Genomic DNA, 23,314 nt, shown 5'->3' on the forward strand with positions numbered 1-23,314 from the left:
CTAGTGATTACCAGTTCAAGCGGCATTCAAGTGGATTTTTCCCAGTCGTATGTGGTAAATACCACCTTCCCACTTAGTTATTTACCCAGCAATTACGCACGATTTGACTTCTGTCTTTCTGAAATGAATTCTCAGGTAAAAACACACAGGCCTCACACTGTCTTGTTGCTCACCCCTTGGTCCTTAGTAAGCTCTCCCCCTCGTTTGTTCACGGTTGCCTCCCCTCTATTCCAGGGCTCACACTACATGATTAGAAGATTTGTTTGTATATGACCGAGTGTTTGTATAGGCCGCTTTTGAAGATAATGCTTGATTATTCTCAGACCCTGTACTGTTGTCCTGAATGAGAGCAGTTCAAGACCACAGTAGAGAGAACGAGAGAAAAGCTACGGAATACCATTTAAAGGTGCAATCTGCAATACTTACTGTCTATTCAACAAAGTATATATCCATTGATTGATGAAGAATAATGACGAATAAAGGATTGCGGCTTCACGCAGCATCGGCAGCGAAGTTCAATCATCCATTGCGGTCTACAGACCGTACAGCACATGCAACGGCATGTCTGTCCGTCACAAAGCATGATGTTCAAAGAGGAACCATTGAGCTTGCATAATCAAATTGTGGTGCTTCCTGACCTGGGGCTGGCAATGTATGATGGCTGCAGCCTGCAGGCCCGGGCGGGGCCTCTGTCATCAAGGCTTAATCCTGCAGCCGTTTAGCTTCAGTAAACACTCCGTGATGTTCACACACTTAGTCAACAACACAAGAGATACACACAGTGTTGAGTTTCAAGCTGCATGAGCCCGTACTTAGTGAGTAAGCCCATGATCTGAGGTGCAAGTCTCACACAAAGAGAAATGCATGTAGGCTACTTTGTGTGTGAGTTAAGAGGTCCGTCCTGGGTCTTATTAATCAGGGCACACCGTAGCAAAACACTTTGCAACGGAATAATTAAACAAGGGTTTTTTATTGGACAAGATCAGGTAGTCCCTTCCTGTTTCAATATGTTTTGAATAATTTGGGTACCTAATGAATATGACCCTATGGTTAGTTTGGCTTTAGTTTACGATTGTGTCTCCTGATCCCTGTACCACAGAGGTACATGCTCTTAGGGACACTCACAGTCATGTCCTGTCTACTCCCCATTGCTATACACTTTTTTTCAGTTGATACAGACCAACCTGTTTGCAAAATGAGATGAAGGATAGGACACCGGATCGTGTGCAAACAAACCTACACCCACATACATATACTTACTTACACACACACACACACACACACACAAACTCCTGGGCTCTTCTCTCGGTATATTTTGGTGCGGCAATTTCCTCTGGGCTCCAATCCCCTAAGTGATTGAAGCTTCCTATTTAGATGTCTGGCGTTATAAAAATTGAATCTATATTAAACACCATACCACCTCCCTACCCTTCTACTCACTTTCCATCTCTGCATCTGTCCCTCTATCTATACCTTCCTCTCATAATCTTATTTCTCTCTCTTTCTTTATTTGGACTTTTTCATTGTGATGTTTTCTCCACTGTATCAGTGTCTTCTTTTAAAACCTTTTACTTTGGCCCATGAACAAGGCTGCCAGACACTCTCCTGCTGTTTTAATATATGGAAACAGGGCTCTGTCGAGTTATACTGTCTGAGTCCGTACAGCCAGTTGGGTTCTCTGTTCATCGCGCAGACAGGAATAAATATCTTCAGGAAGTAGAAGGGCGGGGGTGTATGTTTCACGATTAACTGCTCATGGTGTGATTGTGATAACATACAGGAACTCAAGTCCTTCTGTTCACCCAACCTAGAATACCTCACATTCAAATGCCGACCATATTACCTCCCAAGAGAATTCTCTTCAGTTATAGTCACAGCCATTTATATTCCCCCTCAAGCCAATACCACGACGGCCCTCAGAGAACACAGGACTTTATGCAACCTGGAAACCACATATCCTGAGGCCGCATTTATTGTAGCTGGGGATTTTAACAAAGCAAATTTGAGGAAAACGCTACCGAAGTTCTATCAACACATTGACTGTAGTACTCACGCTGCTAAAACACTCGACCACTGCTACTCCAACTTCCGGGATGCCTACAAGGCCCTCCCCCGCCCTCCCTTTGGCAAATCTGATCACAACTCCATTTTGCGCCTCCCTTCCTATAGGCAGAAACTCAAACAGGAAGTACCCGTGGTAAGGACTATTCAACGCTGGTCTGACCAAACGAAATCCACGCTTCAAGATTGTTTTGATCACGCGGACTGGGACATGTTCCGGGTAGCCTCTGAGAATAACATTGATTGATACGGTGACTGAGTTTATCAAGAAGTGTATAGGAGATGTTGTACCCACTGTGACTATTATAACCTACCATAACCAGAAACCGTGGATAGATGGCAGCATTTGCGCAAAACTGAAAGTGAAAACCACAGCATTTAACCATGGCAATGTTACTGGGAATATGGCTGAATACATACAGTGTAGTTATGCCCTCCGTAAGGCAATCAAACAGGCAAAACATCAGCATAGAGACAAAGCGGAGTCGCGATTACAACAGCTCAGACACGAGACTTATGTGGCAGGGCCTACAGACAATCACGGTCTACTAAGGGAAAACCAGCCACATCGCGGACACCGATGTCTTGCTTCCGGACAAGCTAAACACCTTCTTTGCCCGCTTTGAGGATAACACAGTGCCACCTACGCGGCCCGCTACCAAGGACTGTGGGCTCTCCATGGCCGACATGAGCAAGACATTTAAGCATGTTAACCCTCGCAAGGCTGCCGGCCCAGACGGCATCCCTAGCCGCGTCCTCAGAGCATGTGGACACCAGCTGACTGGAGTGTTTACGGACATATTCAATCTCTCCCTATCCCAGTCTGCTGTCCCCACTTGCTTCAAGATGTCCACCATTGTTCCCATACCCAAGAAATCAAAGGTAATAGAAGCACTCATTTCTGTCATCATGAAGTGCTTGGAGAGACTAGTCAAGGATCATATCACCTCTACCTTACCTGACCCCCTGACCCACTTCAATTTGCTTACTGCCCCAATAGATCCGAAGACTATGCTATCGCACCGCACACTGCCCTATCCCACCTGGACAAGAGGAATGCCTATGTAAGAATGCTGTTCATTGACTATAGCATTCAACACCATAGTACCCTCCAAGTTCATCATTATGCTCGGAGTCCATGGGTCTCAACCCCGACCTGTGCAACTGGGTCCTGGACTTCCTGTCGGGCCGCCTCCAGGTGGTGAAGGTAGGAGACAACAACTCCACTTCTCTGATCCTCAACACAGGGGCCCCACAAGGGTGTGTGCTCAGCCCCCTCCAGTACTCCCTGTTCACCCATGACTGCGTGGCCATGCACTCCTCCAACTCAATCAGCAAGTTTGCAGATAACACAATGGTAGTAGGCCTGATTACCAACAATAATGAGACAGCCTACAGGAAGAAGGTGAGGAGTGTGGTGCCAGGAAAATAACCTCTCACTCAACGTCAACAAAACAAAGGAGCTGATCGTGGACTTCAGGAAACTGCAGAGGGAGCGCCCCCCCTATCCACATCGACGGGACCGCAATGGAGAAGGTGGAAAGCTTCAAGTTCCTCGGCGTACACATCACTGATAAACTGAAATTGTCCACTCACACAGACAGCGTGGTGAAGAAGGCGCAACAGCGCCTCTTCAACTTCAGGAGGCAGAAGAAATTTGGCTTGGAACCTAAAAACCTCACAAACTTTTACAGATGCACAATTGAGAGCACCCTGTCGGGCTGTATCAATGCCTGGTACGGCAACTGCACCACCCACCCTCTCCAGAGGGGGGTGCGGTCTGCCCAACGCATGGCAAACTAACTGCCCTCCAGGACACCTACAGCACCCGATGTCACAGGAAGGCCAAAAAGATAATCAGGGACAACAACTACCCAAGCCGGTTCACCCAGCTATCATCCAGAAGGCGAGGTCAGTACAGGTGCATCAAAGCTGGGACCGAGAGATAGAAAAACAGCTTCTATCTCAAGGCCATCAGACTGTTAAATAGCCATCAGTAGCACCTTAAAGGCGGCTGCCCTATATACATAGACTTGAAAACACTGGTCACTTTAATAATGTTTACATATTTTGCATTACTCACCTCATATGTATATACTGTATTATATTATATTATATTCTACTGTATTTAAGTTTATGCCGCTCCGACATTGCTCGTTCAAATATTTATATATTCTTAATTAAATTCCTTTACTTTGGATTTGTGTGTGTTGTGTGTGTTTTTGTGAAATTGATAGGTATTACTTGTTAGATATTACTGCACTGTTGGAGCTAGAAACACAAGCATTTCGCTACACCCACAATAAGATCAACTAAACACGTGTATGTGACCAATACAATTTGATTTGATGTGATATGTTAATTTGACAGCCCCCTCTTAGCAATACTTGACACGATAGCCCTTGTTCTCACTAAAATACAAGATGTATAGGCTTGTTTGACATGAGTTCTCCTCACTCCCTTTCCAATGAGTGATATTTTTTTCATTTTGATCTATTTGATTGCTTTGTGAATCCTGGTATCTTTCTCTCTCTCTAGTTCTCTTTCTTTCTTTTTGTATTTTTCTCTCTCTCTCTCTCCCTCCCTCTCTCTTCTGTTTCCTGGTGCCTCTCCTCTGGTGCTGCTATACCCGGCCCTGGCTCTTCTAGATCCTCCCTGATATGTCGGAGCTGTGAAGGCAGGAAATGAAACCTTTTTTCTCCCACCACCGTTCCCTTTATCAGGCCACGGCTTGGTTCTCAGACCCACCGCTTGCCTAATGAACTCATTTTAGCACACTGAGAATGCCATCTTATCTCCACACGCGTCCCCCTCTCCTCTCCTCTTCTGCTGCTGCCTCCTCAATCCTCCATCCACAGTTCATATTATTGTTTCCAGAATGCCAAGAACTTCCCCTTATCTGCTTTTTCATTAAAGGTGTGAGGGAGTGAGGGAGAGAGAGATAGAGAGAGGGGGGGGGGGGAGGATTGGAGAGAGAGAGAGACGGGGATAGAGAGAGTGAGAAATGCCTTATGTGGGATTGGGCTTTATGACTTGAGGCAGTCTATGGCTCTAAAACAGTAGCTTGATTAAAGCCAATCATTTCTCAATACTTTGGAGAGATTTGCATTCATTTCTACGATTAACTACCTTTTCGTTCATTAATTATAGCCGGACCTGTTATAGCCGGACCTGTTTCCTGCACATATAACCTGGGGGTTGTAAGTACATCAACTAAATGATAACAGCAAAGCAAACAGAACATTGCAAGCATATCCTGATCAAAGTGTTTAGTCCCAAAATGTTCTTAAAGTGTAAATGTCAAATCATACATTCTTAAAAGTATGTGTGTATTTTTGCTATTGTAGGTTTCATGAAACATTGGCAATCTGCAATGACCTCTGATCAAAACTCTCCCTTTTAATTGGGAGAACATCACAAGGGAGCTTGTTCAAATACTGGCACTGTAGTAAAGTAACTGTGCCAATACAATGCTGCTTGTTTGCGAGAGGTCTCAGCTCTTAAGTTTCTCAAGCAAAGAAAGGAAGAGGGAGGGATAGAGTAAGTTGATCACCTACATGTACAGTATGTGTTGAGAATGCTATAGGCTTTTGTTTTACCCTTACTAGCAGGAGGCTGAAAGGATTTGTCCCCTCAGATCCTCAGGAAGTTTTACAGCTGCACCATTGAGAGCATGACTGACTGGTTGTATCTCCGCACCGCCCGCAACCGTGCGGACGGCCCAGCACATCACCTGCGAGCTCCCAGCCATCCAGGATGTACATGCTAGGCGGTGTCTGAGAAAGTCCACCTAGGACATGGACTGTTCTCTGTGCTCCCGTCCGGGAGGGGTGTCTGAGAAAGTCCACCTAGGACATGGACTGTTCTCCGTGCTCCCGTCCGGGAGGGGTGTCTGAGAAAGTCCACCTAGGACATGGACTGTTCTCCGTGCTCCCGTCCGGGAGGTGGAACAGTGCATCAAGGCTCAGACAAACAAACTCCAAAACAGCTTCTATCCCCTGGCCATAAGACTGTTAAATAGCCAACTACTGCTCCTCTCCCACAGACTATCCACACTGACTCTATGCCCGTCCACAGGTTTCCTGTTAGGCTACCTGCTGATTATTTATTTCCATTAGTATTTACAGTGCCTTCAGAAAGTATTTCTACTCCTTGACATATTACACATTTTGTGGTGTTATAGTCTGAATTCAAAATGGATTAAAAAAAATCATTATAATAATTCACCCATCTACACACAATACCTCATAATGACAAAGTGAAAACCTGTTTTTAGAAATTGTTGCACATTTATTGAAAATTAAATACAGAAATATCTAATTTACATAAGTATTCACACCTGTGTAGAAGCACCTTTGGCAGCGATTACAGCTGTGAGTCTTTCTGGGTAAGTCTCTAAGAGCTTTCCACACCTGGATTGTGCAACATTTTCCCCTTATTCTTTTCAGAATTCTTGAAGCCTTGTCAAATCGGTTGTTGATCACTGCTAGACAACAATTTTCAGGTCTTGTCCTAGATTTTCAAGTAGTTTTAAGTCAAAACTGTAACTTAGAGATAATAACAGATAATTGTATATGTGGGGTACCGAGATGAGGTAGTCATTAAAAATCATGTTAAACTATATTATTGCACACAGAGCGAGTACATGCAACTTATTATATGACTTTTTTACTCCTGAACTTATTTAGGCCTGCCATAACAAAGGGGTTGAATACTTATTGATTCAAGACATTTCAGCTTTCCATTTTTTTATACATTTGTAAAATAAAAAAAAAACATAATTACATTTTGAGATTATAGGGTAATACATGTTTAATTCAGGCTGTAACAATACAAAATGTGGAAAAAGACAAGGGGTGTGAATACTTTCTGAAGGCACTGTATCTACTTATCGTGCTACTGGTCACTATTACTCTTGTTAACATGTATATATTACTATTAGCAGTGGCGGTTCTAGCTTGTATGGCTCCCTGAGGTCAACCTACCCCCGCCCCCCTCCCCATCTCGTACTTCTGAGTGGGAGACCTTCCCAGGCAGTAGCCTGCCTAGCTCACAAATTAGATTCAGGGCGCTCACTCCCACAAGGTTACTTGACCCACAGTCCCACACGGTGACATGATATCATTGACGTGATGTGCAAATGAGAGAGAGAAAACCGAATGAATTAGCAAAACGATACTCAAGGCGTCATTTTGCTTATTCATGATCAAATCTGAAGCTGGTTTTGTTTATGTTACAGCTCACTCAGGTGTCAACCTGAGTACATAACATAGTAATTGAACATCTGAGACAGTCAAATTAGTATGATATGTTGCTTTTGGTATGGTATGTATTCATTTGGAGATGTCCATCATAGATTTCGTATCATGTGTTACAATTCATATGGTATGTTTTTTATCACAATTTGTATGATATGTTATAAATTGCAATTGTTGTGGCTAACGTTAGCTAGGTGGCTAATGCTAATGTTAGCTGGGTGGCTAATGTTAGCTAGGCTTGGGGTTAGGAGTTGAGGTTAGGGTTAAGGTTAGGAGTTAGGTTAAAGGATTAAGGTTAGGGTAAGGGTTAGCTTACATGCTAAGTAGTTGCAAAGTAGGTAAAAAGTAGTAAGTAGTTGCAAAGTTGCTAATTAGATAAAATGCTAAAGTTGTCCATGATGAGATGTGAACACGCAACCCTGACCAATCACCCTCCCTTCTGTCTCATGTAACCATACCAAAAGTAACATATCATACTAATTTGAGTGTTCCTGATTGTCATTTACTATGTTTTGTCTAGTCTATGAGACCAGGCTGCAGCTGTAGGGCGAACCGGTGAAGTTTCGCCGGGACACTGATTTGGGGTCAGTTTTGCATATTCCAAAGTGATGGTTAAGGTTAGAATCAGGGTAGGGGAAGCAGATCCTAGATTTGTATCTATGGGAAATCTCAACCCGGAGCATGTCCCTCAGAGGTTGGTTCATTGCTATAGGCTTACCTGCTATGCAGCTGTGGACCAGCTCCCTGTCCACTCTCACTGACTAAGGAGTCAAACCTGGCCAGCCTGTGGCCCAGGTCAGTGCTCACCATCTGATGTGAAAGGTCGAAGGTCATTGGAAGACAATCCTGATACATCCTCATGATGTATCAAGTAGGCCTATTAAAAGCATATTGGTCATGTTTGAGTTCACCTACATTGCAGTCGGCTACTGCAGACTGACTGATCTCCAAATCACCTTGCAAGATAAGTAGTTTCTCATTATTATTTTTACAAGTCAGTCTGTTCAGTTGGTGATCTGCGATTAATGAAGAAGTATGTAGGCTCTCAGAATAGGGCCATGGTCTTCCATTACGCAAACAGAGACAAGCCTGCATTCAAACCTAGTGAAATTCCACCTTCTTAATTTGTCCCCAATTGTCTGCAGTAGAAGCACCACCTTCACACCTTGACTGACAGAGAGGTGGTGAGGTGTATCCTGGGAGCTATGGAGCTCCGCTACAATTGGTTGGTCCAGTCAGGACAGACAGCGATGGCGCAGGTGCTCCAGCGTGAAACATTTTTTTTTTTATTATTTTTTTTATTTTATTTTTTTTTTATTTTTTTTTTTTAACCTTTATTTAACCAGGCAAGTCAGTTAAGAACAAATTCTTATTTTCAATGACGGCCTGGGAACAGTGGGTTAACTGCCTGTTCAGGGGCAGAACGACAGATTTGTACCTTGTCAGCTCGGGGGTTTGAACTCGCAACCTTCCGGTTACTAGTCCAACGCTCTAACCACTAGGCTACCCTGCCGCCCATCTTGTACATAGGTACAAGATGGACGCCCGCCACTCCCCTCCCAGGGCCTCCGCCTCTGTAGAAGATAAATATTGTCTTAGATGAGCAATTAATTAATTAGCCAATTTTCTGGCAAGTCTTGGTAATTAAACTTTTGTGTACGGCTACTAGTTCCATAAAAAACTGCAGGAGTGTATGTAATATGTACTGTATGTATGTTGTATGACCAATAATAATCAGTATGGTTCTACTGTTTTCTAGTTTGGCCTCTTACCTTTCCCCTACCACCATGCCTGGTCCTGTTCACCAGACATGCTACCTGTCCCAGAACTCTCTAGAGACAGCAGGAGCGGTAGAGATACTCCTAATGATCGGCTATGAAAAGCCAACTGACATTTACTCCTGAGGTGCTGATTTGCTGCACCCTCGACAACTACTGTGATTATTATTATTTGACCATGCTGGTCATTTATGAACATTTGAACATCTTGGCCATGTTCTGTAAAAATCTCCACCCGGCACAGCCAGAAGAGGACTGGCCACCCCTCATAGCCTGGTTCCTCTCTAGGTTTCTTCCTAGGTTTTGGCCTTTCTAGGGAGTTTTTCCTAGCCACCGTGCTTCTACACCTGCATTGCTTGCTGTATGTGGTTTTATGCTGGGTTTCTGTACAGCACTTTGAGATATCAGCTGATGTAAGAAGGGCTATAATAATACATTTGATTTGATGCCTCTCACCCAGCAGTGTGTGTTGCCTGCTCCACTCAGTGCTCGCTCTGTGCAGCTGAACACAGGCAGCCCCAGCAGCAGACAGGTCCATGCGCTCGTGAGGCTGCAGCCCCCCCTGGTGGCCCGGTGAGATGGTTTCTAACTCCATGCCCAGCACTCCCAGGGCCCATCCAGCTGTGTCCCTCACAGGGAGCACCAGTCTGTACGCCCCAAACAACACATAGTGCCCAATGTCACAGCACTGGAAAAGGTAGATCTACATTAGCCTGGTCCCAGATCTGTTTGTGCTGTTTTGCCAACTCCTATGATCATTGTCATGTTTTGTATACGCAGCAGAAACATATCTAGTATCAGGCTAGAACTTCATGTGGACACTGGATGAGGACAATCACAGTAGTAGACTGTCATAGGCTGGTAGATCAATGTGTCATTACAGTGGTTTGACATTGCATTGCAGTACTAGCAAAGCCATACATTACAGACTAAAACAGTGATTTACCTGGAGAAGTGATCTGAGCGGCATAAGGAAGGAGGAGGGGAGAGCCTATGGGAGCGACTAGAACCACCCTCCATCACCATCATCTTCCTCAGAGAGTAGTCATTGCCCTGTAAATGGCGATCATTAGCCTACTTAAAGTTGGTTTGATATCCTATTTGGTAACTTCTGTGTACCTGAACTTGTGGTTAAGCTAATGTTGGGGTAATGTTGGGGTCTGTTTAAATGGTTCATTTAGTGTATGGATGCTGTGTATACAAAGTAGCCTGTATTGGATTGATGTCACCGTATTCTGTCCATCTGAAGGCTCCATCAGATAGGTGGTGGTACTGTGAATGGCAGAGACTCTGCTGTGTAGCCAGAGTGAGGCGCTCTCCACAATGTGCAGTATGCTGCAGCGAATCCCTACATACTGGAGAGCTCTGCTGAATTCACTGCTCACCCCCTGGGCAAAAATAGGATATCATTACTGATTCAAAGCCAATGAGCTATTGAATGGTGTTTTTAGGATATTTTCTTCCTCATTGAATACTCCTTGAGCTTTATGGAAATATCGACCTGAATTTTATACTGCATAATCCCAGATCTCTTTGTGCTGTCTTGCTAACTCCTGCGGTCATTGTCAGCCAAATGTTGGTAAGTTGGTAAGACAGCACAAACAGATCTGGGAGCAGCCATTCCTCTCGCCTGGTTGAAGTCTATCTCATGGCGTGAGAACAGGTGAGTGTCGTTTGAATCTCAGAGTGTGTCGAGACCCAGCGCTCCAAAAGCTCATCCCTGCTCTCGGGGGTCCGATATGGGAATGGCGATAAACGAGCCATAACACTGTGAAGAGGTTCGAGACTTGTTGAAAATGTAGACCCCTCCGTGAACGCCTACTCTGGGCACGTGTACTGGACTACAGCGCTCTATGGCTGAGAAACTACAGCAGGGAGCAACAGTACAAGAGATAGTCAGAGATCCTATAATGGGAGAGAGAGAGATGATAGCTAAAATAACGGGTAACGGAGTTCTGAAAGAATTTCCTGTGCTCCCAAAAACCATAAGAAACTGTAACATTTCAGATCCGCATATGGTTGAAACTGAAATGGCATTAGTGAGTGAGTGAGGGCATAGAGAGGCTGCAGGTGTGATTGATTGATTGGTTGATGTGTCGTTGACAAGGGCAGCACTATCTCCAGACACTGACCTGACAGGGGCCTGGGGTGGCTGGGGCATCTTGTTGAGAACCAGCCAGGCATCCTCACGCTGCCTAGAGCTCTCTTCCTCTTCCTCCAGCAGGGCTACAGAGACACTCAGCAGCTTCCCCTCCACATTCACCTCTGCATCCTGCCACACACAGACAAGCGCGGCTTCAAATCACATTTATTTTATAAAGCCATTTTTATATCAGCAGTTGTCACAAAATGCTTTACAGTAACAAAGGGATTTACTGTGATCAGCTGAACAAACTACACACACTGTCTTCAACAAATCCACACTCACCATAAGAGTCTAAGAAGAAATGATGCAATGTAGAAGCAAAACGGGTTCAGCGGCATGCTTATGACCAAGAGGATAAACAAGACTCTATATAGAACCACAACTTATTTTAAAGAAGTATACACATTATACAATATATAATGTGGGGGGGCATAAGAGAGAGTGTGTGGTTAAGGTTGTATGAAATGGACAGATCGATTATTCACAGCACTCACAGGTGGCAGACTTCATCATCACCCATAGCACAGCAGCTACTTCAAGAGAGACTAGGTTTGGGGAAAGCTGGGTGAAATTACATCAATACAACTAGATCACTGGTAGTTCTCCTTGTAATTTGCTTGTAATTATGTCATTTCAGGCAGGTTTGCTTGCTGGGGTCTACTACGTTGGTTAACCTCCAACGCCAAGTCCCCGTGACCTCTGACCTCTCTGCGAGGCCCCTTCCTCTGCTCCATCCTTGTACAGACTTAGCTCTCTCTCCATCTCCTCTTTGTCCACAGCTCCTCTAAACTCGCTGTCCCAGGAGAAGAAAAGAGACAACATCTCCTTTGTCCTCCTGTCCTCTTTCTGCTGGTTACACTGAAGACAACAAAGTAGACTCCTTTATTTTAATTCTACACAGCCCATAAGGCCTAGGTACACAGTTGGGCACAGTTTGTGCATTTCACCACTGCTTGCTAAGTTGGAGTCCACAGGATAGAAATAGAAGGCCGGTAAAAGCCCCTCAGACCACGGCTATTGTACAGTATAGCACAGTACACTAGACATTACATTTCTATGGGCCACAGACAATTCCTTCACCGTCTACTCTCGTCTCTCTTATCATCAACTGCAGCCGGCACAGTGTCTCACTCTCTTTGTCTCTGTAGCCAGCTTTGATGTGTCCAGCCAGGCTGTTCACCATAGCGCCACTGGATGCTCTGCCCAGGAAGCTGAGCACAAGCTGCAGGAACTGCCCTTGGCTCACCACTTCACTTTCATAGGCACACATTGTCCAGCATGACCCAGGATCCTCTGCTTCTCTGGGGACTAGATGGTGAACAAACAAACGACTGCCAGGATCATGATTTCAGAGATTTTTGCTCCTCGAACTGAATCAAAAGTCTCCATTGTACTCTTATGCTCTGTGTCTTGCCAAGTGTTCATCTCTAAGAGAAGAGAAGCTTGCACAGTGGTCTCGTATCACTTTTTTTTATTCAAGCTCACGTGTCAGCCTCTTGCTCTGACGTGATACGAGCAAGAGCAATGGCAGGGTTTCTCTTTCCTCAAAGTTATCACATTATGTGTTAGTTCCTTTTAAAATGTCTATATATGAACCTCAAAGAAAGAATTTAACATAATCACCTTCGGGTAGGGGACCAGACTCCATGACAACACATAGCCCCTCTATGTCCAGCGCTGGGGTGTCCGACCCTAACCCCTTCATGACCTCTTCTATGTCCCCTCATTCCTCTGGAGGTTCTGGGCTGTGTGCGGCAATTTGGTGCCCCACACAAGGCTCTCTGTGTGGGGTAATCATGTTCTCCTCTCCCCTCCTTTCTTCTCCACCCTTTATCTCAAGGCATGGAGGCTGCATGTCCCCCTGTCCAGCTTCACATGGCATACAGGCCTTCTCTGTCTCCATGGTTACAGGGCTTCAAAGGAGACCAAAGGTAATATGGCCATCTTCTTGTAACGGCCCTTGTGGTTGTTGTTGTTGTTGTTGACTACTGATTCGCCAATGAGTCCTGGCTTGTTTTAATTTAATCATTCAAGCTGAATAATGGTAACAATGACATGTCTGTGTTCTCTCTGTCAGTTACATACGCCTTTACATTTGAAGGCAGTAAGTCAGTAATACTACAACTTGTCCACTAGATGGACTAGAGATACACGGACATATTGGGATGATGTCATTCCGTTGTGGTATATCATGTGAGTTTTGTAGACATTCAGAACCATTAACTCGTGATTGTTATTCTTCAGGCCTTATGTGAACATAATGGTGTGTGTGTGTGTGTGTGTGTGTGTGTGTGTGTGTGTGTGTGTGTGTGTGTGTGTGTGTGTGTGTGTGTGTGTGTGTGTGTGTGTGTGTGTGTGTGTGTGTGTGTGTGTGTGTGTGTGTGTTTACTCACAGTGGTTAGGATCATGACGGACTCCTGTGTGCTCTCATTCTGATCATGATAGAAACTCAGCAGAAGGACTAATACTTTCAACAGATCTCAAAGCACCTGGATTTTATTATATTAAATGACATCCTCCGTCAATCCTGATGTGATTCTCTGCAATCATTTCCCCCACAAGCTACAATCCGTTATGTAGTAGAAAGATATGACGAGCTAATGGGAGATTCTGTTCTATAAACAAAGTGAATCAATGGTATTTACTGCAGTGTGTTAATGGTGGTGGTTAGGCATGGTTCAGTCAGTCACCATAGCACAGTCACAGTGGGAAGAGGCCTGAGAGAGTGTCTCTGTCCAGTGCCTCAAATTCTCAGCACAGCCGTGTTCCCGGCTACACAGGGAGAGATGTTCCAGAAACAGCTGGAGGTGGTCCTCAGAGAGCCTCGAGACATACTGACACACATACTGGGACACAGACAGACAAACTGACAAACTGATAGACAGACAGACAGATTAAAATAACAAAAGAGAAATACTGAGCACTGATCACCTATACAAATCACGAACTAGGGGGAAGATTAAAAAAAAAAAAAAAAAAAAAACATTTTCACATGGACAAATTGGTTTTGCTGTAGTGAGTCAGGTGTGAAAACCTTCACTAACACACAGTTATATTAACGGTATTGCACTTTTCATGTACACCTGTAGTTTCATTTTAGCCAGCTAATAGCCTAACCACCCCTCAAACAACATGATGGACTACATGTTCAAATCCTGTTGCTGCGGGATTATTTTGGTCTGCGACAGTAGTTTTCAAAGTAGCCCTTTCCTGCAGTCGATGACTAAAAGCTCCTTCTTTGGCCTCATGGGTGGAACGTTATTCATATTTTTCATAATTTCATCATAAATAAAGATTACCATGAAAATCCAGTGTTTCTATGTAAAAACACATTTTGTTATATTTCAGTCTTCTGTGATGCATATAAAGTGTAATATTGGGATGCAAATTCAAAACTGAATAAATATCAACTCTATATCTGACATGGTACAGGTGTCTTCTTTTTTTTAAGCCCATAACCATGTGTTAGTGGGCTCAGAGACGTCAAGTACACTCTTTCCACAGAGGGTTCTACAAGGAACCCAAAATGGTTCTACCTGGAACCATAAAGGGTTTCACCTGGAACCAAAAAGGGTTATCCTATGGGGACAGCCGAAGAACCCTTTTTTCTAAGAGTGTATATGGATAGCGAAGAGTTTTCATTTTGAAAATGCTTAGAGGAGTGGTCTCTGAGAGATTTACCTGAGGCTGGCTAGTGCTCAGTATTGAGGATGAAAAGTACTAAATGTTTTTGTCCCCCCCCCCCCCCCCCAAATATAAATTACACGGATTTACTTCTATTTTTCGTATCTGTCTGATGTTCGGCGAGCGAATTGGATTAAAACACAGAGCAAGATTGCTTGTCTCCTCTGTTCCATTCTGTACAGTACATCTCTGAGTTCCGCCCTGCTCCCAGTCCCTGTCACTGATCCAAACACAGAGCAGCTTTAATTAAAAGCTGGGTTCTCTGTAGTCTTATTGTCTGTCTTGACGTTAAACCCCCAAAGCTTTTATCCCCAGCATTAATCCTAATCCTTACTCTCTCCAATCCACTAATCCACACGGAGGTAGATAGACACTAGCTCAGATCAACACTGAGGTGCATTGTACAAATCTGTACTGTAATGGTCTGATATACACAATGAATAGGGCCAGGAAGTTCTCCTGACTACTCTGGACCCGAAATGGTCAGGGAAAACTTGTGGACCTCATCATACAACGCCCTACCTTGTATTCCTCATATGTCAACCCCTCCTCCCTTTATAAGTGTGGTCTGTTCCTACCAGGCGCAGAGAGAGGGTGTGGTCGGCTTGGAGCCTCCAGTCAGTGAAGTGTAGTGCCAGACACTCCCTCCGTCTCTCCACGGTATGCCTCTGGATCTCCTATCCCCTCTGCAGCTCCACCCTGCACTGCCTCATCTGCCTCTTCAGCTCAGACAAGCTGGGACAACATAGAAAAAATGGGAATGGTTAACCAGGGGTTAAATAAGGACGTTTGTAGGGGCTCTCCAAAATGGTATGTTGTTCCCTGGACATTGAACAGGTATCCATTCAATTCCCACAATACTGCTTTGGTAGCAATTTATTTGGATGGTCCATCTGTAGATGCTCTACAGACTATCAGTGACATTTCAACTAACTATCTACTAACCCTAACCCCAACCTTAACCCTTATCCTAACCCTAAACCTAACCTTAACCCTTATCCTAACCCTAAACCTAACCTTAACCCCAACCTTAACCCTTATCCTAACCCTAAACCTAACCCTAACCCCAACCTTAACCCATATCCCAACCATAAACCTAACCTTAACCCTTATCCTAACCCTAAACCTAAACCTAACCCCAACCTTAACCCTTATCCTAACCCTAAACCTAACCTTAACCCTTACCCTTATTTTAAACCTAACCCTAACCCCAATCTTAACCCTTATCCTAACCCTAAACCTAACCTTAACCCTTACCCTTATTTTAAACCTAACCCTAACCCCAACCTTAACCCTTATCCTAACCCTAAACCTAACCTTAACCCTTATTTTAAACCAAACCCTAACTGTAACCTTAGCAAGCAGTTGCTCATCAACAGATATTTTGTTGATAGTGTGACTATCTGGACTATCCAAATAAAGTGTGACCTATTGCTCTGCTGCAAGGTGATATGACTCTAGTAGAACACGGTGGAAGAACCAGTCACTTTACATCACAATGTTGTCTTTAAAAGTACTCAGCGCTGGTGGGTTACACAGCAATTGCATATACATACTGTATTTGGGGGGGGGGGGGGGGGGGGGGTTCTTGTGGATATAATACAGTAGATTACAGCCTCCATCATGGTCTTTAGAGTGCTTCCTGATGAAAATGCTGTACAATCGTCAGTCTTCAATTCTCGATTCTCCCTGTTTCTGTGTGTGAGAGAGAGCGTAGCCAAATGAGGGGCACCGTGTATGTTGATCAGTTGAATAACAGTGGGCCAGATTATTTGAGACATGAGATAAATAAGGTACTACAGTACTTCTGGTGGGGTGAGAGCAGCCTTATGGGCTGTGACGATCAATGAGCCAAGGAATGAGCATATAGGCACATGGAGGCCAAGATACACTGTACGTTCCACCATCAACAATCTCCACCAGGATATTGCTATTCTATTGAATACAAATACCAATTTAAAGAAACAACCACGGTATGAGAATTAGGCGCATGAGTAGATTGTCACCTTCGGTTCTTATTATGATAGAGTAGCATCCTTACCAAGCCTGCACTGGCGGAAGAGGAGCACAATGTTTGGGGGGGGGGGGGGGATGCCATCAATCATTCTGTCTCTACTCCATATGCAATCATCTCTCCCTCTTCCCCCTCCTCTCTCTTCCTTGTCTTCACTTTGGTATTGCACCCCACCTGTGATTTCCTCTCTATCACCCTCTCTATCTCGCTCCCTCTCTCCCTCAGAGGTGATGAATATATCCCACTGGCTGCCTGGTACCTGTAGCAGTTGCAGGCTGAGCTCCAGCCCCCAGGCGGTACTGGGCTGCCTCTGCCTCTTCTCGGTCAGAAAGGAGGGGGATGGAATTGAGAGGTGGATGATGAGAAGGGGAGGAGGACCTTATCAAGCATGGCCCTAAAAATGAAGAGAGATGAACTCTCTTCAACCCCACCCCTCCTCCTTTCCCCTTCTTCTCCCTCAGTCTCTCCCCTCCGATCTGCCTCTCTAAGGAACTGCACCACACATGGGACCAGAGAAGGTAAGACCTTCTCCAGCAGGTAAATCCTGCAAAGACAGCACACGTTCATGAATAATACATGGTGGCGCAAATGTTCTTGCTAAATGGGCTACATCAGATTGGGGAATGGGGAGATGTTCTAACGTAGACTCCATGGATGCCTAGGTTAGAGGCTTCTAAACAGTGTCTACCCCCAAGCCATAAGACCCCTGAACACTGAATCAAATGGCTACCCAGATGGCTACCCCCCCCCCCCCCCCTCTCTCTCTCTTTTACACCGACGCCCCTTGGGTCAGCTGAGCTTTGCCGACACACTCCAGTCTGCGACCCAGCTCTGACCCTCGGCTGGTGATCTGTCTCTCCAGAGTGCTCCTCTCTGCCCTCTCTGTCCTCCGGAGCCCCTTCCATTTTCATCCCCCATTTCCCTGCTCAGATGGAGAGAGGATAGAGGGTCTGCTGTAAAATATAAAAATGTGGAGAAAACTGGGGCAACGGATCTGATTGGTGGGTATCTTTGGCAGAAAGGGGAGTGGAGCTTGTAGGCTATTTTGCGCTCAAATTCATTTTCTTTCAAAAATAAGGTATTTAAGATAGGTATTTATGTTTTAGAGGTTGTTGCTGATATGTATGTGCAATACAATATTTATATTCAACAAAAAAAACATAAAATTATGCCAAAATTGTGCAGAAAATGCTTGAATAACCAAGAGTAATTGATGCATAATAAACTACCCTAAGAAATATGATTAATTTATGGAAAATACACAAATAACCCCCTAACCCCCTGATATTGTTTACCTTTTCCCGTTCTCCTTGTGTGTCAAATGGATTGACAACATTCCAATCCTCCCCTTTCTCTCCCCTTGAGTACAATTCCCAAAGGATGGTGGCAATGCAAGCAGTCAATAAACAACCCTATGGAAATGAATCTCTTCACTTCAAATCTCGATCTACCCCTGTAGCCAACAGCACCCTCCCCAGTGTGTGTAGGGGTGGCGTCTGCTTGTTGCTAGGCACAGGTCTCTATTTGATGGTCACTAAGGGAAGGAAAAAGATCACTTGTTGTAAATGAGAAGAGGCAAAGGGAGGGAGGGGTCACAGCCACTGAAACATGACCTCATCGCTCAGCTCAGCTGCACTGCAGAGCAGTGTGTGGTTCATATGATAGATTGCCTCCCTTTAATTTTGACACTTAATTGGGAGGCCTTTTCACAATAGGGGAGAGAGGGGTAAGTTAAGTTTTTTTTACATTCAGCATCACTTTGTCAAGGGATATATAGTATTTTTTCTGATTAATATGTCTACATATATTTCAGGATGTTGTGTATCCCTGGAAATAATCAGAATTCATGTAAAAATAACAGTTTTGACGACATAGCTTGTCCAAAAAAAGTGGTTTCTTGGCACAACTTACTTCGGGTATGGAGTAAGTTGAGCATATGGACAGGGTAAGTTGAGCCGCCTTGGGGTAAGTGGTAGATGGTGTCCTGTGACAGTGGGTGTTGGTGCTGGTAGGTCAAAGTTGAATTCATGGAATGGGGATGTGGTACATTGCATATCTTAAATGTACGCCTACATTCAGATATAGATCTCTGTGTTCAATATCACGTACCCTTCCATTTCTTGACCAGTTGTCTGGGACAGGGATGTTGTTTTGATATGCCAATTCATAGGCATGTTCTCTGCATTTGAGTCTACTAAGCCCATGAAACTGTTCTGCGAGATTCTTAATACGTTTAGCAATCTCAGACTCCGTGTCATCATATAAGACCTTGTGTGCCACTGCTACTCTATCGTAGCCTCTATTTTCTTTGGTGTCATTCAGTCATTTTTTCATCCCTTGCTGTTGCTTGAATGCACTTCTTTCCTTCTCTCACTTCCTTGGCTGCTCTTTCAAGAACATCAAGAGGGGCTAAACCCATCCAACTGGGCCCATCCCACTGTTTCAACATAATCTGTCAACGCACTGTGGTGTGGAGTCGACTTGGAAAATACATTGGCGCCTGTATTTTTGCACAAAATGTTATTGTGTTTTCTTTTCCCATTTCCCCCCCCCCCCCCCCCCCCCCCCCCCCCCTCTGTTGCATTCAAGAGGAAATGCAGGCTAGGTCATGGTATTTGGGAAGTGACAGAAGTCACATTTCCTTTTCAAATCAACCTTTTGTACAATGACCTGATACTCTCTCTGCATCATAAAACTGAAACGGAAACTCACTGAAAAGCTATCTTTAAAAATCCTTCTGAAAGCGCTACGGTGCCTTCGGAAAGTATTCATACCCCTTGATTATTCCACATTTTGTGGTGCTACAGCCTGAATTCAATGGATTGATTCCTTTTCTCACCCATCTGTACACAATACCCCATAATGACAAAGTGAAAACAAGTATTCACACCCCTTTGCTATGACACTCCAAATTGGACTCCTTCACGTTCTTGATTTCCCCCTCTATATCTGTCTGTTCCTCAGTTTTGTTCCCCATATCAGCATTATTGTCATAATGTTGTTTTGTTACCCCTGTCCAGACGCTGTCCTTCCTCTGTTTAATGTCCGTTTTCCATTTAATGTTCACTCCCTGTACTTGCTTCTCGTCTCCAGCGTCGGTCCTTACATAATGCTGACACAACTATTTGAAGCATCAGGGTGTTTTTGTTTTTGGTGGTGACGTCGGGACCGGGTGCCGCAGCCGATGGAACCGGGGGTGCCTCAGCTGGCTCGTCGGGCTTCGCTTCCACGCTTTAGCTGGCTCGAGATGTTTCCTTGCCTCGGTTAGCTCGGCAGGTTCACATGCCTTAACCGGCTCGTCGGGCTCCCATGCCTCAGCCGGCAAGTCCAGCACCCATGCTTTGGCCGGCCCGTCAGGCTCGCCTAGGTGGGAGGCCGGGTGGCACCCCTAGAGGGGGGCGTACTGTCACGCCTGCTCCCGCTAACCCTCTTCGCGAGCGCCAGGCTGCCCTTCATTACGCACACCTGTCACCATTTTACGCGCATCTGCGCTCATTGGACTCACCTGGACTCCTTCACGTTGTTGATTGCCCCCTTTATATCTGTCTGTTCCTCAGTGTTGTTCCCTGTGTTAGCATTATTGTTGTAATGTCGTTAAGTTCCCCCTGTCCAGACACTGTCCTTCCTCTATTTGATGTCCATTTTTCCATTAAATGTTCACTCCCTGTACTTGCTTCTCATCTCTGGCGTTGGTCCTTACAAGAAGAAGTGAAGAGTTTATCTGTCCAGCATGAACCATATATTTTAAAGGTTAAGTAGGTGGAATTTGTTGCCTTTATAGCTATGGTGATTAATGGCACTGCCAACTTGGATAGGAAGTCCAGGAATATAGATATTGTTGTGGATGCGGTGGAGTGGTTCCTGGGACTGAAAAACTTCTTGGCAGAGGAGTTGCATGGAGTATTGTCACAAGCCGTACCACCCTCTCAGGCACAAGAACCTGAGAAGGGAAATATTGAGATTTGAAGGAAAGAATTGGGAGTTTTGTTTTTGTCAATGTACAATTGTTTTGGGGGGTGGATTAAGTTAGTTTTCTGTGTGAATGTTATTTTTACCTTGTTTTTTCAACATCGTACAGTTGGTAGTGGCAATACACCTTTTGGGTTTGTAGTCTGCCATAAAACCCACAGAAGAAGAAGAGCAGGTCAGTTTTTTTAGTTCAGTGTGCTGCTTTGAGGAGAGACATGTATGCGGGAGGCATAGAACATGAACAGGAATATTGGGACAGGGACACAGAAACGTGGTTTTCTGAGGAAGAATGGTGGCAAAAAAAATTAGGAAAAGGAGGTCGAAGAGAATGAGGAAAGCAGAGGTTGGATTTGAATTTGAGGAAGATTTCGATAAAAATTGAGATAGGGTGTCAAGTGCAAACAGAGTGAGACTTGCGCCAGACTGAGTTCTGGAGGGGAAATGGAAGTGAATGAGGGAGTGTAAAGTGAAGTGAAGAGCTTGGAACCCGAGCTTGACATCGTTGGACATGATAAGAAGAATCTGGTCCAGTAGGAGTGAAATGTATGGAGAAATTGGACCCTTACCTTTTGGCAAATTCATCTGTGGTTTCAGGGTAGGTGAAAAATTAGTTGGGTGCAGTTGAATCAGTGAAGGTAACCTGTAGTGGGAATTCAAGATCGGTTTCTTGCTTTTCTCTTAGGAACAGGGCACCATTGAAAGGAGTGATTTCTGTGGTAGCGTTAAGTGTGGTGGTGGAGCAATTGATGTTGACAATTCCTGGTGTTTGTGACACCTGCCGTGTGGTGTGAAGCAGACCAGGTGGGGAGCCTGGTGAAACAGAGGAGTCACTGTCAGTCCTTTTGAGTTTTGAGTCAGAGTCTCTGCCAGACAAAGTCATGTTAGCATATCTCAGTTATCCACTGCGTTGTTTCAGGTGCAACGTTTATGGTCATGTCGTAGCAGTGTGCAGGAGGGAGATTCTAAGATGTGGGAAGTGTGAAGGAGGACATGGGACAGAAGATTGTGTCATTTTGGTGGATAAAGTTGCATGTGTCAACTGTAGGGGTGCCCATGTTGCTGGGGATCGGAAGTGTCCAGGCAAGAGAGGCAGGTTGAAGTGGCCAGAGTCCGATTTGTGCAGAAGGTGTTGTATGCTGAGGCAGTGAATAAAGTAGAGGAGGATGGGTCAAGGGTGAGGGATCCTAAGAGGATCCCAGTGAGTAATAGATTTTTGCCAGCACAGAGGGATAGGCCAATGAGTGATTTATGCTTCAGTGAGATTGTCTTCTTAGCGTTCATAGCAATGGTTGTCAACTGTACCGCAGAAATGGAACATAAATCACAGAAAATGGTGGCAGCTGCAGAAAAGTATTTGGGTATATGAGATTTGACTTCAGAAGAGTTACAGGATGTGTTGAGGGGTGGTAGCCTGTCCTCCCAGGCCATTGGCATGGTGCAGGAGCAGATTGTGTCAAAGTAGTGGGATGGGGAAGTGGGTTTTTATTAATGTCGTTGGCAGCTGCAGAAAAGTACCTGGTTGTGAGGATTTTATTGCAGAAGAGTTGTAAGATGTTTTGAGACTTCTATTTTTTTAATAGTGGTATATAGGGTATGTAGGGTTGGTTGGTGGTGCAATTGTGTTATTTTTTCCCCCCTTTCTATATTTATTGTATCACAAATGTAACGTGATTGAACACAGAACCACACAAACAAAATGTGTGAACGCCATGATCACAAAAAAAGAAGTGCATGTCAGAGCAGAAACTATACCATGAAGTCCAAGTGATGAGTCGTATATCTGGGGAAGGGTATAAAACCATTTTGAGAGCGTTGAAAGTTTCCAAGAGCACAGTGGTCTCCATCATTGGGAAATGGAAAAAATATGGAACTACCCAGACTCTGCCTAGAGCTGGCTGTCCAACCAAACTGAGCAACCGGGCAAGAAGGCCCTTGGTCAGGGAGGTGACCAAGAACCCAATGACCATTCTGACAGAACTACAGAGTTCCTTGGCTGAGAGGGCCAGAAGGACAACAGTCTTTACAACACTTCACCAATCTGGGCTTTACGGGAGAGTGGCCAGAGGGAAGACACTCCTGAGAAAAAGGCACATGACAGCACTCCTGGAGTTATCAAAAAGGCTTGTGAAAGACTCTGAGATTGTAAGGCAAAATATTACGTGGTCTGATGAGACCAATTTGAAGTATTTGGCCTGAATACAAAGCGCTATGTCTGGAAAAAATCGGGCACAGTTCATCATCCGTCTAACACCTTCCCTAACGTGAAGCATGGTGGTGGCAGCATCATGCTATGGGGATGCTTTTCAGCAGCAGGGACTGGGAGACTGGCAAGGATAGAGGGAACCATGAATGGAGCCAAATACATTCCAATCCTTGATGAGAACCTGCTTCAGAGTGCAAACGA

The 23,314-nt window shown here is 44.7% G+C and overlaps 1 long non-coding RNA gene across 3 annotated transcripts; it reads right to left on the reverse strand.

Moving 5' to 3' along the window:
- Positions 1-8,843: 8,843 nt before the first annotated feature.
- On the reverse strand, positions 8,844-18,690 carry LOC110503659. 3 transcript variants are annotated; one of them, XR_002470503.2, is made up of 6 exons: positions 18,237-18,690; positions 15,506-15,662; positions 11,230-11,369; positions 10,044-10,485; positions 9,554-9,744; positions 8,844-8,893 (listed from the first exon to the last, which is right to left on the reverse strand). It is a non-coding gene; the product is annotated as an uncharacterized LOC110503659 (long non-coding RNA). The 3 variants fall into 3 exon arrangements; XR_002470502.2 differs by having other exon boundaries at positions 10,044-11,369; XR_005039419.1 differs by lacking the exon at positions 18,237-18,690 and adding an exon at positions 17,201-17,331 and having other exon boundaries at positions 10,044-11,369.
- Positions 18,691-23,314: the final 4,624 nt, after the last annotated feature.

This window comes from Oncorhynchus mykiss, chromosome 24 (genome assembly GCF_013265735.2).
Source record: "Oncorhynchus mykiss isolate Arlee chromosome 24, USDA_OmykA_1.1, whole genome shotgun sequence".
Lineage (NCBI taxonomy): Eukaryota > Metazoa > Chordata > Actinopteri > Salmoniformes > Salmonidae > Oncorhynchus > Oncorhynchus mykiss.